This window comes from Ambystoma mexicanum, chromosome 14 (genome assembly GCF_040938575.1).
Source record: "Ambystoma mexicanum isolate Mex_15411 chromosome 14, UKY_AmexF1_1, whole genome shotgun sequence".
In the NCBI taxonomy this organism is placed as follows: Eukaryota; Metazoa; Chordata; class Amphibia; order Caudata; family Ambystomatidae; genus Ambystoma; species Ambystoma mexicanum.
The window spans coordinates 75,416,872-75,437,257 of NC_090940.1; positions in this window are offsets into that span (position 1 = coordinate 75,416,872).

Sequence of the window (20,386 nt, forward strand, 5' to 3'; positions counted from 1 at the left end):
AACCTGGGTCCCTTCGGCCCTCCTACTGCACCCACAAAAGCCCTGCCAACCTTGTTCTCGAACATTTGCCTGTTGAAACAAGTGTCAGCCGCTGCCTTTGCCTCTACCTTCATCCCCCCTTGTCCCACTACCTCAGATTCCACTTCAGACTCTGCTCTCAGCAATCTTCACTCAGCAATCACCAATACCCTTGACATCCTTGCCCCAGTCATGAGGATTTGTCTGAAACCTGCCTCTAGGAGTAACACATGGTATGACTCCAAACTTGCAGCCCTGAAACGAAAGTGCAGAGCAGCGGAACGGAAGTGGCGAACCTCAGGTTCACCTGCTGACAAACTGGCCTGCCTCCTGCTCCAAAGGCAATACAGACTCGCCACCAATGCCAAGAAAAGGGCCCAAATTCAGGCACAGGTATCAGGTGCATCAAATAACACGGCTGAGCTTTTCAAAATCTGCAGGGAGCTAGCTAACCGTTTCTGCAGTCTGTTCCTCCCCCTCTTCCTTTCCAGGCCCTCTACAATGCACTGGCCACACACTTTGCCACCAAAACTCAGGACATCCTGAACACCCTTGTTACTCACCCACCTAACCCATCCCACTGCCCTTGCCTCCCTTGGCTACTCCCCTCCCTACCACCTTCTCCTCGAAGAAGTTACCAGAGTTGTCTGTTCTATGAATGCTTCTTCCAAACAGGTCCCCCCTGCTCGTCCTGAACCATCAAGGACAACATTGTCTTGCTTGCCCCTGCAATCACTGATTTCTACAACCACTCTTTTGCCACTGGTTTGTTCCCCTCCTCTCTCAAGCACTCTCTTGTGTGCCCACTCCTGAAAATTCCTTCAGCAGACCCTACCTGTCCATCCAACTACCACCCTATTTTACCCCCCCTCCGCTTTCCTGGGGAAACTACTGGAGAAGTTGGCCTTCCGCCAACTCAACTCGCACACTGAACTTGTCGGTGGTCTCCACGATCATCAATCTGGATTCCGAGTATCCACAGGCATGGAAACTGCTCTTCTGAACACCTGTGAAGAACTGGTCGCATCCCTGGACTCCAACTCCCCAGCTGTCCTCATTCTACTTGATCTCTCTTCTGCCTTTGACACTGTCAACCATTCCATCCTCATACAAAGGCTCCACGATGCTCTTGGTATCTCGGAATGGGCACTGGAATGGATGACTTCTTTCCTTACTGAACGCTCTTCCCATGTCATCCTGGGCACCTTCTCCTCTCCTACTTCCTTCTCCATCTCTGGTGTGCCCCAGGGATCTATCCTCTCCCCCAGGCTCTTTAACACCTAGCTTGCTCAGCTGGCATGCGTCAGCTACTCCTTCTCGCCCAACTTTGAGTGTTATGCAGATGACATTCAATTCTTTTTCAGACTTCCTGCTGACTCACTCGCACATTCCTTCATCCCTGACTGCCTGTCTACCATCCATGCTTAGTGCTCTTCCGATGATCTCTGCTTCAATGCCAGCAAACCTGAGATCCTCCCGACTGGGACCCCTGCTCCCTCCTTCTTCCCTTCTCTCTGGCCTCCCACCTTGGGCTCTCCCCCTGCTCCTCCTTCTGAAGCCAGAAACTTTGGAGTCATCGTTGACTCCTCTTTATCTTTCCTCCCTCACACGCATGATATTGCCAAGAAGTCCCACTTCCAACTCTTCATTCTCAAAGGAATTCTCCCATTTCTCACTTTCTCCCTGAAGCTCAATGTTTCATGAGCCCTGGTTCTCTCTAGGCTTGCCTATTGCAACAGCCTCCTCCTCAATCTACCTTCTTCCACTTCAGCTAATCCAGAATAGAGCAAAAAGACTTATCCTCTGCCTTAAGCCCAGGGACCACTTCTCTCCTGCCCGTTAATAGCCCCCACTGGCTCCCGGTTGCTGCACCGATCAAATTCAAATCCCTCTGCATCATCCACAAGGCTGTCTGGACCACACTATCTGCAACTCTCTCTTACCAAATACTCTCCTTCTAGACCCATACGCTCCTCTGACACCAACTCTCTGTGTGTAAAGCGTTTCGCTAAACAGAGAGCAAGAGGCTGCTTGGTTTCCTCAGCTAGGTCCCTTCTCTGGAACAGGCTCCCCCTCTCTCTGCATCTTGAGCAGGACCTTCGGAAGTTCCGAAAGCACCTCGTCTCTCCTCTTTTTTTTTTTTTTTTTTTTTTTATTTGCCTTTAGTTCAATTACAAGAATAATTTCAAGTAGAACCTTTGCAAAAAAACAAGTTAAAATCCATGTATAAAGAGAAGAAAATTTAGACATTTGATTTTTACATTATTTTACATTATCACATAATACTTTAAAATGCTTTAAAATACAGTTTAAAATACAAGTGAAAAAAAAAGATATACCAATCAGTTTATCAGCTCAGCAATTCATTCTCCAGTCAAAATAAGTTCTTTTTCTATATGCTTACAAAAGCTTACTAATTCATAGATTAAGCGGTTGTGAGTTCCTTGCATCATACGAGACCATAAAAACTCAAGACAATCTTCAAACCCTATATCAACAAATTGCATAAATCTTGCTGTTCGCAATTTGTTAAAATGAGGACAGTAGAGAATGAGATGCTTCATTGTTTCATGTGGTTCATTACACTCATCAAATCGACATCCCACAGCAAATGTGGTGGTATTTGTTCGCCAATTTTTTATTCTGTCTCTAGTATGGAATAGATTAAATCTAAATCGAATATAAGCCTTCCTGGTAATTTCACAGGGAAATAAAGTGATATGTGCATAGCGTGGGATGCGCTGTTTAACAAAGGCGCCATAATCTTCATAAGATTTATAAGTCATAATCCGATCAATAGTCACGCACCAGTCTAAATCAAAAAGTTTTTTTTTTGCATAGCACGGGCGAAAATGGATATCATTCACTGTAATATTCACTTCACTTAAAAGTTGTTGCATTTTCAATTGATAATTATAAAAGGAAGGAGGACAGCGGGTACCTAGCATCTTATACAAATCCGCATATAGCGAGTTATTCGGTGGATAGTTCATTTTTGCAAAATGGGATAACTGTCTCCATTTCCATCTAGTCGAAAGTGCCACTAATCCCAATTCATGGCGTATGATGGCATTTGGAATGGACATAGGCAAAAACATTGCTGCTTTTAAAAGTGAGCCTTGTACACAATCCAACATGATAGACATATCACACAAACATATATCTAGGGCATAAAGAATAATACTCTCAGTCTTCAGGGACATAAATTCAATTAACGGAGTTAGTGAAAATTTGCAAAACCGGGTATAGATCCTTTTCATTTGCGAAAGGAGTGTCCTGGTTTTGGATTTAATTAAGTCTGTCCATACTTTGATAGAATTCTGATCAGAGAGATAATATCCCAAATAAATGGCGTTGTTAATGCAAGATATCTGCGTATCCATAATATGCCATCTAAAACTGCCCTTTTTCTGCACCACTCCAAATTTCATAATGGCAGTCTTTGCCGGGTTGGGAGTCAAATTGTGGTCCTTTGCAAATTCCTCAAAGAGTGTTAATTTAGTTTGTAAGCCTGCAGGAGTGGGATCAAACAGAATAATATCGTCTGCAAAGGCGATCCATTGTAAGGATATCCTCCCGACCTTCACAGAGAACAGGTTCATCTTTTCCCAGGTTTTATCCAGATCCGCCATATATAGATTAAACAGGGTTGGTGCAAGATTGCAACCCTGTTTCAGGCCCAGTGCTGTTCCTATTGGAGCTGTGGTGCCCCCGTCCTGTGATACTTTTATTCTATAAGATGTGTTAATATGCAATTTCATGATCCAATACATTAAATCTTTTGGAATTCCGAAAGACAACATTTTCATCCACAATAAATTGCGGACGACATTATCAAAGGCAGCACTCATGTCAATCATTGCAATATAGACCGGATTGGAGTTCTTGGTCTTGGCCCCAGCAATGACATGCGCAAGAATAGTTGCATTTAAGGTGGTGCTCATATTCTTTCTAAAACCCGTTTGAAATTTAGAATAAAGACCCTTGGACTCAATAATCTTCTCCAAATCGTGAAGAAGTAGAATCGCAAAGATTTTAGCCTCGGTATCGATTAGAGAAATTGGGCGGTAATTTTCAGGACAGGAAGGGTCCCCCCTCTTAAATATCGGGACTATGTTTGCAGTTAACCAAGATGGTGGGATTTCCCCAGAATTGAAGATGGTTTCTAGTTTGGTCTTTATAATTTCTGCCCACATGGCAGGGTCCGCTTTATAAAGACAAGGGGGGAGCCCATCTGGTCCTGCAGCCTTAGAATACGACAGCCTCGAAATTGCCCAAATTATGTCACTGATACTCCAGTTAAAACGAGGGATTGTGGTAGAATCTAACATTATACCAGGAAGAAATTGGAACTTATAAGGAAGTTGAAATTTTGCAGTTATGTACTTCTGCCATGTCTGATCAGAAATACAGTTTGGCATTGGTAACACGGCATTTTTTGGGTCAGTTTTTAAAGTACGCCATATGACTCGAGTGTCGTGTGACGTAATGGCACGAATTAAAGTACAGTTATCTTCGTTGTGTCTCGAGATCCGGGCGAATCTTAAGTTTTGTTTATACTGTGAGATGATTTGATTCCGCCATTCTCTGAGTCTTTCAGTGCCTAAAACTTTATTTTTTAATTGTCTTAATGCTTTGTTTTTATCCCTTTTCAACAGTTTGCATTTCTGATCGTAAATGTGTGTGTGTTTCGCACTACTGGGGTTTTTATAAAATTTAAGCAAGACAGTGTCAACTATTTCGGAGTAATCCCTATCTGATAGTTTAATTCTTAAGTTGGTACCATATTGATCGACTCGCGTTGTTTCTCGTGATATGTGTTTAACAATCTGATCGCACAAACCATTGTTCCACCTAATTGAATGCTGAGGGCGATCGACTTCTACTGCTGTTAATGATTTATTTGCCCCTAACAATTGACATTTCAATTTCAATGATGTTATAAGTTGTGCATGATCACCGATCAATATAGGGTCTATTACTAATGGGGCCATGTAGGCTATAAGATTGTGAGATACAAAGATAAAATCTATCATTGACTTCTTGACTCCTCTTTCCCATGTAAATTTAGATTTCATATCGTGTATCGCCAAGAGATCCATGTCCCAATCGGTTAAGAGTTCTCTAAACTTGGCTCCTCTAGTGCATGCTAAGGTTGCGAGTTTGGATGTACTAGTTTCATTCATATTTCTACAGTCGCAGTTAAAATCGCCACCAAGAATAATCTCACATTTCGGATATGTACTAGCAGAGAATTCCAAGCATGCTTCAAGATCATCAAGCACCTCTTCAATAGTTAAATTGGCAGGGTTCCAATATAGTGAGATGATAATTAATGATGGGTATCTGATTGAGGGTATATTAAGATGGACCCCTAATAGACTCGGAGAGTTCCACACTTCATTAGGTTGGACTTTAAATGAAGTGTTTATTGCAATCGATAAGCCCCCAGATGGGCGGCCTGAGAGATGTCTTTTAGCTAATGAGTTAAAAGTAACATAACCGGGAATAAGTAGTGGTATTGTTTTCATCGATTCTTGAATTATAATTATAGTTGGAGGTTCATCACTATTGAGATTGAGATGCCAGTTCATTAAATTCACAAAGCCGCACGAATTCCAAGACATGATTTTAAGTTCTTTGTGATTAGATAGCTATGTGACTGGTTTTATAGGTAATGAAGTAGTATTAGAAGACAATATAGCCGAGAGCATAGGTTCCAGCCAAGGAAGGCCGTTGGTTTGAGCTACAACTTTCAGAATCTCAGCCAAGTCAAGTCCGGAACCTGTATTTGTTTTAACAGTGGGTATGGTCATATCAATACAATTTCCATCAGTCTCTTTTGGTGGATCTAGGAATAGGGCAGCATCTTCCTCGGATCCAAAGGAAAGTAAAACCAAACCTTCTCTTTTTATTTCCTCTCTGTTGGACCAGATGAATTTCATTACTGCTTCAGAGCCAAGATAACACAGGGCCCTGAAGTTGTTAATTCTGGCCAGGGAGACTCTGGTAATATCATTAGATTTAACCATTCTCAATTGGGGTATTTTTGAGAAAAGGGAGAAGATAAATGAGCGATTAATACGTTTATCTACCAATTCCTCGGCATTACCTTCAAATCCTATGATGTATTCCTTCCTTTCATCTGAGTGCAAGGACCTGTGTAAAATTGGAGCTGAGGCAACTGAAGTTCCTGTTTCGATAGCAGGATTGATTAGTAAGTTATTAGGTTGTTTTGATGGGATCTTATTATAATTGTTTGTGTTCTGGTTGTCCATAAAGAAGGTTTTACTCAGTGCTACAGAGGCTTCGCCGGTCTTATACAAAAGTGGATTGGTATTCATATGTTGTGGTAGTGTTCTACTTTGCCCGGGGCCGTGTATAAATATAGGATAGAGGGTCCTTGCATTATCGATTGATCCAGTTTGATCGAAGCAGCTGAGCTTAGGACTCTCTTTATGAAGTACGACCGATGCCTCGACCAAAGTAGTTCTTTTTCCCGTGCCATTTGCTACGATTACCGACTTGGACATATTCCCCTCCACTTCTTTGTTAATTATTTCATCTACCTCTACCTTCGTCTCTCCTCTTTTCCTCCTCCTTCCCTTCTTCCCTCCCCTGCTAATCCCACAGTTGCTGTGATTGGTGTCTTGGACACTTATGCATCCTCTGGGCCTCTGACCACTCACACCTAATATCCCCAGCATCTGTCTTCCTCAGCATTTGCCTCTGGACACCTTCCACACTGGAGATTGGCACGTTCCACCCAACACGGTTTCTGGCCGCATAGCACTTACAATACCTTGCACTTCATCTGCAGCTCACCCTTCAAGCACGGACACCATAGCACTTACCCCACTGCCCTCTTCCTTCCTGCACTTACACGTTCTGAATACTCACAAGGCATAGTAGGTTCGGCCGTCCCTTCACCCTCTGTATTTTTTGCATTTAATTGTACTGCTATAACATGTTCCCTCCCTGCTGCCCTGTGGGTTCTTTGAATTTATTTACTGTATAGCCTAACAAGCAAACAATAGTTAGATAAATAAATAAATGCTTTTGGAAAGTTTTGCGAAGTTCCTTCAAGGGGGCAAATTTATTGTGGGGAGGGGCTATATAAATATGTGATATATATATTACTCATTTACCTGCTGCACGGATTTGCACACACATGTAATGAGGACTGGGTGTCTGATCTCGAAATCATGTTTTGCAAGTTTAATCTGTTCAGCAGTTTGTTTTAAATCTAGCAGAAAGTGTAAAAAATATGAGATAACTAGCCCCTCTTTTTCTGTGTGTTTGTTGCCTTGCAGGTATACAGCAAGGGGAACCATGGTTGGCTAATTCAAAGACGGCCAACCCCTCGGTTGCAGACAGGGAGATTTCTTCGAGCAGCCACCATAGCTTCCCTCAGTGGATCCCATGCCAAGAATGTTTTGAAAGGCACATATTGCATTGTCATGGGTCAGCCCCCAAGACAAGACAAGGCCAGGTGGGTACAGAATGGTGCTATATGCACCCAAATCGACACAATTGCCTGCAGTAGTCCGCAGACCAACATTTGCCCAGCAAGATGGCTCCACAGACCTCTAGCGGCATGCAGAGCACTAGCTGGTTCTGAGGGTTTCGAGACTCCATTTGCTAATTGTGGCCACTTCTGGTGGCTTGGCGGGGCCTGATCAAAGTAGCCACTAGCCTTTGCTGCCTGCAGTTTTGGTGGCTCAGCAGGCCGGGCACATGAGCGAACAAAATGCCTTGGGAAGAGTGTCCACTGACCATGGCAAGAGGTCAGGAGCAGTAGCCCGTGGACCTACAATGTGGGCAAAGTGATTACTGTGCATGACAGTTAACAAAGCCCAATGGCTACTTCGAGTGACTTTACAGGGCACAGGGCATGACCAACCAGTTCGAGTGACTTGGGGAGCCTTCGGTATTGCGAAGTCCATGCCACAGGAAAAGTGGCCCCTGGCCATGGCTGTAAATCATGGCCCATAGCATAAGGTGGGGGCATAGTTGGCAAAAGGATCAGGCAAAGTGGCCACTTCGGCTAACTTCATAGGGTCTGGGGATGGCTAAAGGCCATGTCTCCAGGAAAAGTGGACTGTGGCCCATAAACCACAATGGGGGCAAGTGGCCACTGGGCCTAGTCACATGCCAGGACCAGTGGCCACTTTAGGTGGGTTGGTATGGCCTGGAGAAAATCCTTTGTCCTCTTTGGCTGCTTTTGGGGTCCCATGTGGCATGCTCGTGTGACAGCTTCTCACTGGCTTTTTCACAGCTCCCTGTAGCACCATAACGCCTTTTATGGCTTTCTGCACAAAGAGGTTAGTCATAGTGCATCCCACGCATGCATGTGACATAATTGCACATGCAGTCATAAAACATGGGGGAACTATAGCCCGTGATGACTCACAGTCCAGTGAAGAGGGCTCAGCTGGGTATTCTAAATAGTAGTATCCACAGATAGTGTGAGGGGAAACCGATAAAAGCTGAACCTCCCTAATAAAGCTACCTTAGATAATAGACAAACTTTGTCAAAGCCTGATGTTTACTCTCGTGACCTGCAGATGCTTCTCCTCAGATCATGGCCACCATCAGAAAAGACCATGGGAAGCTGCACCTCCTGCCCAACTATAAAATGAGAGGCAGGGTAGACTTTTACTTCAAAAATGTAAACAATTAGAGAGAAATAATAGCTAATACATGGGTACTTCAATGGTGCCAGGGTTCTAGGTACAGCTTTATGATCCCTGTCCCAAGCAAACCTCTTTTTCTGATGGAGTGCATCCTCCCAAAGATTAGTCATTTTAGCTATAAATCAGGACAGAAGCTGTCATCGGAAAGACTTCTACTCAACCAGGCTTGCAATGAAGCTCTGCATTGACTCACCACAATGCTCGGACTCCTCGCTATGGAACGACACCAGCAGTAGTACACCATGCACGTGTCTGCATCGACTCACCACAACGCTCGGACTCCTTCTCTATGGAAACGACACCAGCAGTAGTACACCATGCACGTGTCTGCATCGACTCACCACAACGCTGGGACTCCTCCTCTATGGAAATGACACCAGCAGTAGTACACCATGCCTTGTGTCTGCATCGACTCACCACAACACTGGGACACCTCCTCTATGGAAATGACACCAGCAGTAGTACACCATGCCCGTGTCTGCATCGGCTCACCACAACGTTCGGACTCCTCGTCTATGGAAATGACACCAGCAGTAGTACACCATAACCCACGTCTGCATCAACTCACCACAACGCTCGGACTCCTCCTCTATGAAAATGACACCAGCAGTAGTACAGCATGCCCCATGTCTGCAGCGACTCACCACAACGCTGGAACTCCTCGTCTATGGAAATGACACCAGCAGTAGTGCACCATGCCCGTGTCTGCATCGACTCACAACAACGCTGGGACTCCTCATCTATGGAAATTACACCAGCAGTAGTACACCATGCCCTGTGTCTGCATCGACTCACCACAACGCTCGGACTCCTCCTCTATGGAAATTACACCAGCAGTAGTACACCATGGCCCGTGTCTGCATCGACTCACTACAACGCTGGGACTCCTCGTCTATGGAAATGACTCCTGCAGTAGTACACCATGCACGGTGACCTCAGTTCCATTTTAATGTGCACTCAGCAGGCTTTCTCAGAATGCTTTTTTCTTAGAGAGAATGATTTGCTGTGCCAAGCCTGAAACACCGAAGGTCTCAGGCTTCCAAAGCTGTAGCTAAATCTGGTGTTTGGGTTTCTGATATCATGGTGTGTGGGTTCCGTCAAGCCATGAACCCGAAGGCCATCTAGGAAAGAGTGGTGAAGTATGCCTTGGGTCAGCCTTCTTCGAAATCCTCAAGGAGTGCCCTTTCCGTGAATAGAAATTCAGAGGAGAGGAGGGGTTCCGACCTTATTGAACACAGCTCTGATGACAATCTTTCTTCAGAGAGGAAGGTGAGTAGAGAGGAAAACATTCAAAAAATATCTAAACTGGTTCCATTCAAGTAGTAGGTCCCACCGCTCGTCCTCTTCTTACTCATGTCAAAAAAACGGAGCCATACCATGAGTAATGAATGGGATGATGACACTCATCATCATCAGCAGAGCAGGTCAAATCCCACGGAAGCCCGTCTTCATCTTAGAAGTGATATTTTTCAAAAAAACAGATGCTTAATGTCTTTGCAAAGGTTGCAGAGTTGATGGCAAACCTGGTATCTGTGGTTGATTTAGGCAAACTCCAAAAACCGCAGCTGATGCCCGAGCACTCGGCTACTGCTGTGATAAATAAGTCTACTCAGAGCCTTTGTACGCCAAAGTCCAATCTCGATTCTTCAGCACCAGCCTCAGTCATCAGAGTTTTAGCGCAAGAGTATCAAAGGCTGACTCCATCTTTGGCAAGGTTGGTGCTGATGATCCCTCCAGGTATACTACGACTTCAATAGGCCATTTTATCTGATCTGGGTATCGACGTAGGAGACCCTACTTCACACAGCCTTTACCCAATGTTTGGACCTCCTAAAGATTTTCCCAAATAATTTGTGGCTACTGACAATTTGGCTGCTGTCTTGAGGGACTCCAGCAGGCAAGATATGTTCCCAGAGCTGGAATGTATGTAGTTGACTTCCGATGGTCACCCTAATGTTGCTTACAATAGGACAATAGACAATGTGGTCGAATCGCTTTGACTGGGAGCCCCGTCTAAACTGGTGGCTCAGTACCACCTTCCTAGTCATCTGCTAAAGAGACATTGTGGGTATTGAATGCAGCCATTGAGGATCCAGTGATGAATATCTGGCAACACCCTTGCTCGGCACCAGCAGTCAAAAAGGTGCTAATGAAAAATGACGAACCCGCTCCTTCGGATCCAAGTTTCCACTCTAAACACCCGACCCCAGAGAGTTCAGTGGTGCAGGCATCCACCACAAGCCTGAATTCTTCCACTTTCCCTCCCTACCGCCTGAGAAGAAAAGTAAAAATCTGGATGCCGCAGGGAGAGCATTTTCTGCATCAGGCAGCTTAGCCTTGAAAGCGATAAACACCTCTTGTGCACTGGCAAACTATGCACACATTTTGTGGTCAGTAGTGGCAGCGGCTGCAGCTTTGCTCTTCGAAGGAGAAATAAGAGACAGTTTTGGTGAGCTTGTGGCACATGGAACAGAGGCCGCGTGTCACATTTTATAGGCAAGTCTTCATGCAGTGGACTGCCTGGATCCCTCCATGGGCACATGTTCAAGTATATTTGTACCGTGCACTATCACCACCGGGGTGGTCCCCTGACGCTCTGGCGGATCTGAAACAAAAGGGGGTAGGTTAGGCGTGTTAGTAGGCCAGAGTTTGGAGAGGAGCAGGGGAGCTTTGAAGTAGTGTTGGCAGCTTCAGTTCGGTTAACACCATTCGCCGAACATATTGGTGTGGTATTCGGTTCTGAGTCCGTCGTGTGCTGTTGTGTGGGGGTCTGTGTGGTGTGTTGTTGCGGTGTGGTGAAGTGCGGGTTGCTGCAGTTTTAAGAGGTGTGGTTGTTTTCGGTTATAGTGTGAGAGGTGTGTGAGGAGTGATGAGGTTTTAGTAGTTTTTTGGGGTTGGTTAGTAGCCTTGTTGTTTGGAGAAATGCACACTCCTATTGTGTCTCCCTCGTGATTTAGAGAAGGTTGTCTTCCTTTCGGTGATTAAGTTTCAGCATGATAAGGCTGTCTCATCTCTCTGTCATTATGCTAAGTCAGCTGCTCTTTGTGTTTTCGTCTTTGTACATGACCATTTTTTACTGAATGTTTTATTACAAAATGTGGGGGGATACCCCCTGCACCTCCCCTCACCTCCCCCAACCCCGTTCTTTCTATATACCTAATCAAAACACCCACCATGAACCTATATGTGGTAAAAAAATACTGCAGTAAAAAATGTGTTAAAAAATGCAGTTGACCAATTTACTTTCGACCTAAGTACTTTCTACGATTCCTGGTTAAGGACTCTGGGTTTTGCTCCGAGCGTACAGGATGAGATAATGGATATGCCTTTCAACGGAGGGAGCTTGTTTGGGGCACACGCTGGTGATTAATTGGAGACATTTTATGGCATCTAAAGCTTCCATCAAGTTGTTATTATCACAATCCAACAACCTTCAACAAACCTTTCCTCTTCAACTTCTTTTTACAAGGTGTCAGTTTTCTCCAATATACATGATTTGCAAATAGGGACCCAGGCCAGACAGCCACTGCAAAGCATGTGTGAAGACATTACTTGCGCCAGGCAGAGGCGGTACAAAACACAAGCAGCCAAAACCACTGTTTCCTCATCCACCACAGCTGCGAAACCACTTACATGAGATGTTCCTGCACACATCCCGAGAAAGGGGAAGAATAACAATGCAATCCAAGTGTTGTTGTCCTGCACCCTGTTCATTGGTGACTGGGCAAGTGGCAGTGCCTTGCTTCCCACCACTCCATCGTGCCATCGATTCTTAGTGTACACTAGTCCATACACTAATATCTGCAGGCTTTCCCAGCAAACACCCTCTCCTCCTATCTCCTTCACTCTTGTCCATGGACATGGCAGTTCCTTCAGTGTGATAGTCTTCGCTTCTCCCTTCTAAGGCCCATTAGTTATGTACTGTATGGCTTCATCAAGCTGCCAATAATTGTTCAACATGGCTAATAGATTCATGTGATTATCTTCATATGGGAATGTTCCTTTGGACATCCATCTCAATGTTGCTGTCTTCCCTTGGCATCATCCTTGTGTTTCCACCATCACGCGATACATCAGGCACTTTGCGCTTGCTGCTGGTATTTCAGTTGCTAAGAACATTCTAGAGGCACTCATGGCGTAAGGGATTACAGAGCAGACATAACAGCTCACCCTAGTGGTTTCCTTACCTACTTTTGTCATGTGTTTGTACCACATATTGGGCGACACTCAAACAGTGTCAGTGAGATACATGGGACTTAAATGGGAATGGGGAGTAATATATTCTGGCACCCGGCAATGAGGAATTACTGGGACCGCCTGGGCTGTAATGCCCCGGTAAATCCCCATTGCCGGGTGCCAGAAAATAAATGCCTCCAGCGGCAGCCATGCCGATATTTACTGGCACGGCTACCACCAGAGTCATAATGAGGCCCAGTGTATCCTTAGTCAATTTGTACAAGTATTCCAGTTGCCACTTTGGCAGCATGGGATCGTATGACCATGGGATACCCCTGTCTCCCTAATCGGGTGAGGTCCGCACACACTTGTAGTTAATCTAGGTGCTGAACGTTGGCCCTGTCGGTCACGGGAACCTTGTTGCCAGGTGAGGCCACTGCTTTGTAGGGCTTGATGTCCTGTAGGTGATTCCACACGGTTTTGCCTACTAGCTTTACAGCCCTGTCTGCTATTTCCACTACCACATGCGGGCCGGTGAACCGGGGTGCGTTCCAGCACCTTATGAAATTGCACAAGAGAACAATATAACCTACTTTCTCAGGGTGTTTTAGTTCACAGTCTTGTGGTGCATCATCGCAGTCGGTTTCTTCGCCGTCTTCTAGGCCCCCCTGGATTTGCTGTATCTGGCAAGAGATAAAAGAAGCGCTAGCAACCAAAGAAATAATGTAGCCATAAATGTCCTGTCCTAACACATCTGCACTATTCTCACAGTCTTTCAGTGCTCTTGTGGGAGGAGCCAGGGGACGATGCATGCGCCGTCCTGTCACCACCTCATGGGGCATTAAATGGTGGTTGGACCCGTGCTTATTGCGCAATTCAAACAAGGCAAGGGGTAGATAATGAAACCAATTTTTCTTGATGCTTTGCTGCGTTTTGGCTGTGCACTCCTTTAGGAGTCCATTCAGGCATTTACACATCCTGCTTGCTTGTGGGTGGTACGCACAGGCAAATTTATGCTGAATGCCTAGTAGGGTTGGCATGTGCTGAAACAGTTAGTTGGCAAAGTGAGGGCCGTTGGCAGACCACAGGACCTCACACACGCCCCATCTCGGAAAAACCTCCCTGACCAGAAACTTGGCCACTCTAAGGACATCAGCATGTGAACAGAGGCTGGCCTCGATCCACCTAGAGAATGGGCAGACAACCACTATCATTTAGCGGTATCCTTGGCAAACTTGGATTATATCCACATAATCCACGTGGAGATGCAGAAATGGGCCTGCAGGTTTTGGTATGGCTCCTCTCACAACTCTTAAAGTATGCCCTGTGGTAAACTGCTAGCCAGTCAAGCAATTACTCACAAACTCAGCTACATGATCATTTAAGTTTGGACAGAACCATGTTCCTCCAATGTGTGTAGCAATGACCTCCTTCCCTGTGTGTGTTGGATAATACAATTGAGCTAATGCTGTCTTCAATAATGCTATTGGCATGACCAATTTCCCTGTCTTGTTGTGTGGTCCTGGTACTTCACTATTGCTACCTTTATCAGATAAGCAATCACCTCGCATCAATCTGTCCAATAGTAGCTCATGCTCCTCTGGGGTCCCGTCTGCTCTCCTGAACCCTCTCCTGAGCCATTGTGTCATTCCTGAGCGTACTGTGGACGTCACATAGGCGGAATCAGAATAAATAGTCACTTCTTTCTCTATGCTGCTTTCCAGTGCTCATATGAGGGCCACTAGTTCTGCTGCTTGTGCTGAATAATGGGATGGTAGCCGCGCACTTGCAACCACCTCACTTGTCCCGTCCTTCTTCAGTCTTACCACTGCAGTCCAAGTACGTCTAACCCCATCAGTTTGATCAATTGTCCAAAAACCGTCAATGTAGAGCACGTCTCCCCAATCAAGTGCGTCCTCTTCTTCCTTGCGTGTCTCACTGAACATCTCTATGTTCTTTGCGCAGTCATGTGGATAGTCTCCTACCTGGAGAACGTTTGCCATGAATGTCGCTGTGTTTACAGTCTTGCATCTTACTATCTTCAATCCTACATTTGATGCTATCACCTCATACCCTGATGCTCTCTGTGTGGTCAGTGTGCTCTTTGGCTTATGCAGTATCATGAAGAGGGCGTGCTCCATGTACAAGGTGGTGGTGCACCCTATTGTTTCTGCTGATGACTCTCCACTCGAAGGCTGCAGCTGCCAAAGCTTGTTGGCACGTATTATGTCCTCTCAGCACTAGGTCAAGTTATCCACCGTAGTAAGCAATTGGCTAATGGCCCATGCTCATCTTCTGTGTCAGTACTAGCTTCATCACTACACCATCAGTGTGCAAAAGTAGGAAGAATTCCTTTATGTAGACTGGAGTTCCTAACACTGGGGCAGTGCTTATGGCTTCCTTTAGTTCCTCAAAGGCCTCAGTCATCTCTGTGGTCTGTGTCAGTGTCTTTGTTCCCAACTGTCACAGTAGAGGAGTTGAGAAAGCGTGACATACCGTGAATCAATGAAGTCCATAAATGTCAAATCCAGCATTGGCCACAAGACGGTGATGGTGAAATGTATCAGGACAGACTCCTGGAGACTCCTGGAGAAGTAGGCTGCAGGGGTTAGGGGGAGCAGGGTCCATTTGTATCACTCTGTTAAAGATAGATGGGGACTCGCAGTACCCTTGTGGTACACAAGTGTGTTTCCACTTCTGGTTTCTATACATGAAATTGGTCAAGTCTTGGGAGTCTGGGTGCAGTGGCACTGAGAAGAATGCATTGTTCAAATCAATGTCCATGAAGCAGGCAGCTTCCGCCAGAGGGCTGCACAAAATTGTCACTGGGTTTGCAACTAGAGGATACTCTGCTTCTAAAATATGGTTAAGAGGTCTTACATCCTGAATAAAACGTCATGACCCCCCATTTGCCTTGCCACAGGGGGAACATCTGCTGTGTTAAATGGGGACTCTGATGGTACCAGAATGTCTCTCTCAATCAGAGCTGTGATTGTCTCATAAATGCCTTCATCTGCTTCCTTAGTTCGGGGTACTGTTTTACTATTGGCAAAATCGCTCCTGGCTTCAGCTTGATCTTCACTCCTCCTACGCTCTCCTACACTCTTTATGCACCCCACTCGGCCGGAAATACCCTGGACGCCATCATCCACTCCGACCAGTTGCTCGTTACCCCAGTGTTTGCCCCTCTCTCCTGGTCAGAGCATGCTCTCCTCACCCCCCACCTGGGTCCCTTCGGCCCTCCTACTGCACCCACAAAAGCCCTGCCAACCTTGTTCTCGAACATTTGCCTGATGAAACAAGTGTCAGCCGCTGCCTTTGCCTCTACCTTCATCCCCCCTTGTCCCACTACCTCAGACTCCACTTCAGACTCTGCTCTCAGCAATCTTCACTCAGCAATCACCAATACCCTTGACATCCTTGCCCCAGTCATGAGGATTTGTCTGAAACCTGCCTCTAGGAGTAACACATGGTATGACTCCAAACTTGCAGCCCTGAAACGAAAGTGCATAGCAGCGGAACGGAAGTGGCGAACCTCAGGTTCACCTGCTGACAAACTGGCCTGCCCCCTGCTCCAAAGGCAATACAGACTCGCCACCAATGCCAAGAAAAGGGCCCAAATTCAGGCACGGGTATCAGGTGCATCAAATAACACGGCTGAGCTTTTCAAAATCTGCAGGGAGCTAGCTAACCGTTTCTGCAGTCTGTTCCTCCCCCTCTTCCTTTCCAGGCCCTCTACAATGCACTGGCCACACACTTTGCCACCAAAACTCAGGACATCCTGAACATCCTTGTTACTCACCCACCTAACCCATCCCACTGCCCTTGCCTCCCTTGGCTACTCCCCTCCCTACCACCTTCTCCTCGAAGAAGTTACCAGAGTTGTCTGTTCTATGAATGCTTCTTCCAAACAGGTTCCCCCCTGCTCGTCCTGAACCATCAAGGACAACATTGTCTTGCTTGCCCCTGCAATCACTGATTTCTACAACCACTCTTTTGCCACTGGTTTGTTCCCCTCCTCTCTCAAGCACACTCTTGTGTGCCCACTCCTGAAAATTCCTTCAGCAGACCCTACCTGTCCATCCAACTACCACCCTATTTCACCCCCCCCCCCTCCCCTTTCCTGGGGAAACTACTGGAGAAGTTGGCCTTCCGCCAACTCAACTCGCACACTGAACTTGTCGGTGGTCTCCACGATCATCAATCTGGATTCCGAGTATCCACAGGCATGGAAACTGCTCTTCTGAACACCTGTGAAGAACTGGTCGCATCCCTGGACTCCAACTCCCCAGCTGTCCTCATTCTACTTGATCTCTCTTCTGCCTTTGACACTGTCAACCATTCCATCCTCATACAAAGGCTCCACGATGCTCTTGGTATCTCGGAATGGGCACTGGAATGGATGACTTCTTTCCTTACTGAACGCTCTTCCCATGTCATCCTGGGCACCTTCTCCTCTCCTACTTCCTTCTCCATCTCTGGTGTGCCCCAGGGATCTATCCTCTCCCCCAGGCTCTTTAACACCTAGCTTGCTCAGCTGGCATGCGTCAGCTCTTCCTTCTCGCCCAACTTTGAGTGTTATGCAGATGACATTCAATTCTTTTTCAGACTTCCTGCTGACTCACTCGCACATTCCTTCATCCCCGACTGCCTGTCTACCATCCATGCTTAGTGCTCTTCCGATGATCTCTGCCTCAATGCCAGCAAACCTGAGATCCTCCCGACTGGGACCCTTGCTCCCTCCTTCTTCCCTTCTCTCTGACCTACCACCTTGGGCTCTCCCCCTGCTCCTCCTTCTGAAGCCAGAAACTTTGGAGTCATCGTTGACTCCTCTTTATCATTCCTCCCTCACACTCATGATATTGCCAAGAAGTCCCACTTCCAACTCTTCATTCTCAAAGGAATTCTCCCATTTCTCACTTTCTCCCTGAAGCTCAATGTTTCATGAGCCCTGGTTCTCTCTAGGCTTGCCTATTGCAACAGCCTCCTCCTCAATCTACCTTCTTCCACTTCAGCTAATCCAGAATAGAGCAAAAAGACTTATCCTCTGCCTTAAACCCAGGGACCACTTCTCTCCTGCCCGTTAATAGCCCCCACTGGCTCCCGGTTGCTGCACCGATCAAATTCAAATCCCTCTGCATCATCCACAAGGCTGTCTGGACCACACTATCTGCAACTCTCTCTTACCAAATACTCTCCTTCTAGACCCATACGCTCCTCTGACACCAACTCTCTGTGTCTAAAGCGTTTTGCTAAACAGAGAGCAAGAGGCTGCTTGGTTTCCTCAGCTAGATCCCTTCTCTGGAACAAGCTCCCCCTCTCTCTGCATCTTGAGCAGGACCTTCGGAAGTTCCGAAAGCCCCTCGTCTCTCCTCTTTTCCTCCTCCTTCCCTTCTTCCCTCCCCTGCTAATCCCACAGTTGCTGTGATTGGTGTCTTGGACCCTTATGCATCCTCTGGGCCTCTGACCACTCACACCTAATATCCCCAGCATCTGTCTTCCTCAGCATTTGCCTCTGGACACCTTCCACACTGGAGATTGGCACGTTCCACCCAACACGGTTTCTGGCCGCATAGCACTTACAATACCTTGCACTTCATCTGCAGCTCACCCTTCAAGCACGGACACCATAGCACTTACCCCACTGCCCTCTTCCTTCCTGCACTTACACGTTCTGAATACTCACAAGGCATAGTAGGTTCGGCCGTCCCTTCACCCTCTGTATTTTTTGCATTTAATTGTTCCAAAAGCTATCTCATGTTCCCTCCCTGCTGCCCTGTGGGTGCTTTGAATTTATTTACTGTATAGCCTAACAAGCAAACAATAGTTAGATAAATAAATAAATGCTTTTGGAAAGTTTTGCGAAGTTCCTTCAACGGGGCAAATTTATTGTGGGGAGGGGCTATATAAATATATGATATATATATTACTCATTTACCTGATGCACGGATTTGCACACAAATGTAATGAGGACTGGGTGTCTGATCTCGAAATCATGTTTTGCAAGTTTAATCTGTTCAGCAGTTTGTTTTAAATCTAGCAGAAAGTGTAAAAAATATGAGATAACTGGCTCCTCTTTTTCTGTGTGTTTGTTGCCTTGCAGGTATACAGCAAGGGGAACCATGGTTGGCTAATTCAAAGACGGCCAACCCCTCGGTTGCAGACAGGGAGATTTCTTCGAGCAGCCACCATAGCTTCCCTCAGTGGATCCCATGCCAAGAATGTTTTGAAAGGCACATATTGCATTGTCATGGGTCAGCCCCCAAGACAAGACAAGGCCAGGTGGGTCCAATGGCTACTTCGAGTGACTTTACAGGGCACAGGGCATGACCAACCAGTTCGAGTGACTTGGGGAGCCTTCGGTATTGCGAAGTCCATGCCACAGGAAAAGTGGCCCCTGGCCATGGCTGTAAATCATGGCCCATAGCATAAGGATGGGGGCATAGTTGGCAAAAGGATCAGGCAAAGTGGCCACTTCGGCTAACTTCATAGGGTCTGGGGGATGGCTAAAGGCCATGTCTCCAGGAAAAGTGGACTGTGGCCCATAGACCACAATGGGGGCAAGTGGCCACTGGGCCTAGTCACATGCCAGGACCAGTGGCCACTTTAGGTGGGTTGGTATGGCCTGGAGCAAATCCTCTGTCCTCTTTGGCTGCTTTTGGGGTCCCATGTGGCATGCTCGTGTGACAGCTTCTCACTGGCTTTTTCACAGCTCCCTGTAGCACCATAACGCCTTTTATGGCTTTCTGCACAAAGAGGTTAGTCATAGTGCATCCCACGCATGCATGTGACATAATTGCACATGCAGTCATAAAACATGGGGGAACTATAGCCCGTGATGAATCACAGTCCAGTGAAGAGGGCTCAGCTGGGTATTCTAAATAGTAGTATCCACAGATAGTGTGAGGGGAAACCGATAAAAGCTGAACCTCCCTAATAAAGCTACCTTAGATAATAGACAAACTTTGTCAAAGCCTGATGTTTACTCTCGTGACCTGCAGATGCTTCTCCTCAGATCATGGCCACCATCAGAAAAGACCATGGGAAGCTGCACCTCCTGCCCAACTATAAAATGAGAGGCAGGGTAGACTTTTACTTCAAAAATGTAAACAATTAGAGAGAAATAATAGCTAATACATGGGTACTTCAATGGTGCCAGGGTTCTAGGTACAGCTTTATGATCCCTGTCCCAAGCAAACCTCTTTTTCTGATGGAGTGCATCCTCCCAAAGATTAGTCATTTTAGCTATAAATCAGGACAGAAGCTGTCATCGGAAAGACTTCTACTCAACCAGGCTTGCAATGAAGCTCTGCATTGACTCACCACAATGCTCGGACTCCTCGCTATGGAACGACACCAGCAGTAGTACACCATGCACGTGTCTGCATCGACTCACCACAACGCTCGGACTCCTTCTCTATGGAAACGACACCAGCAGTAGTGCACCATGCACGTGTCTGCATCGACTCACCACAACGCTGGGACTCCTCCTCTAT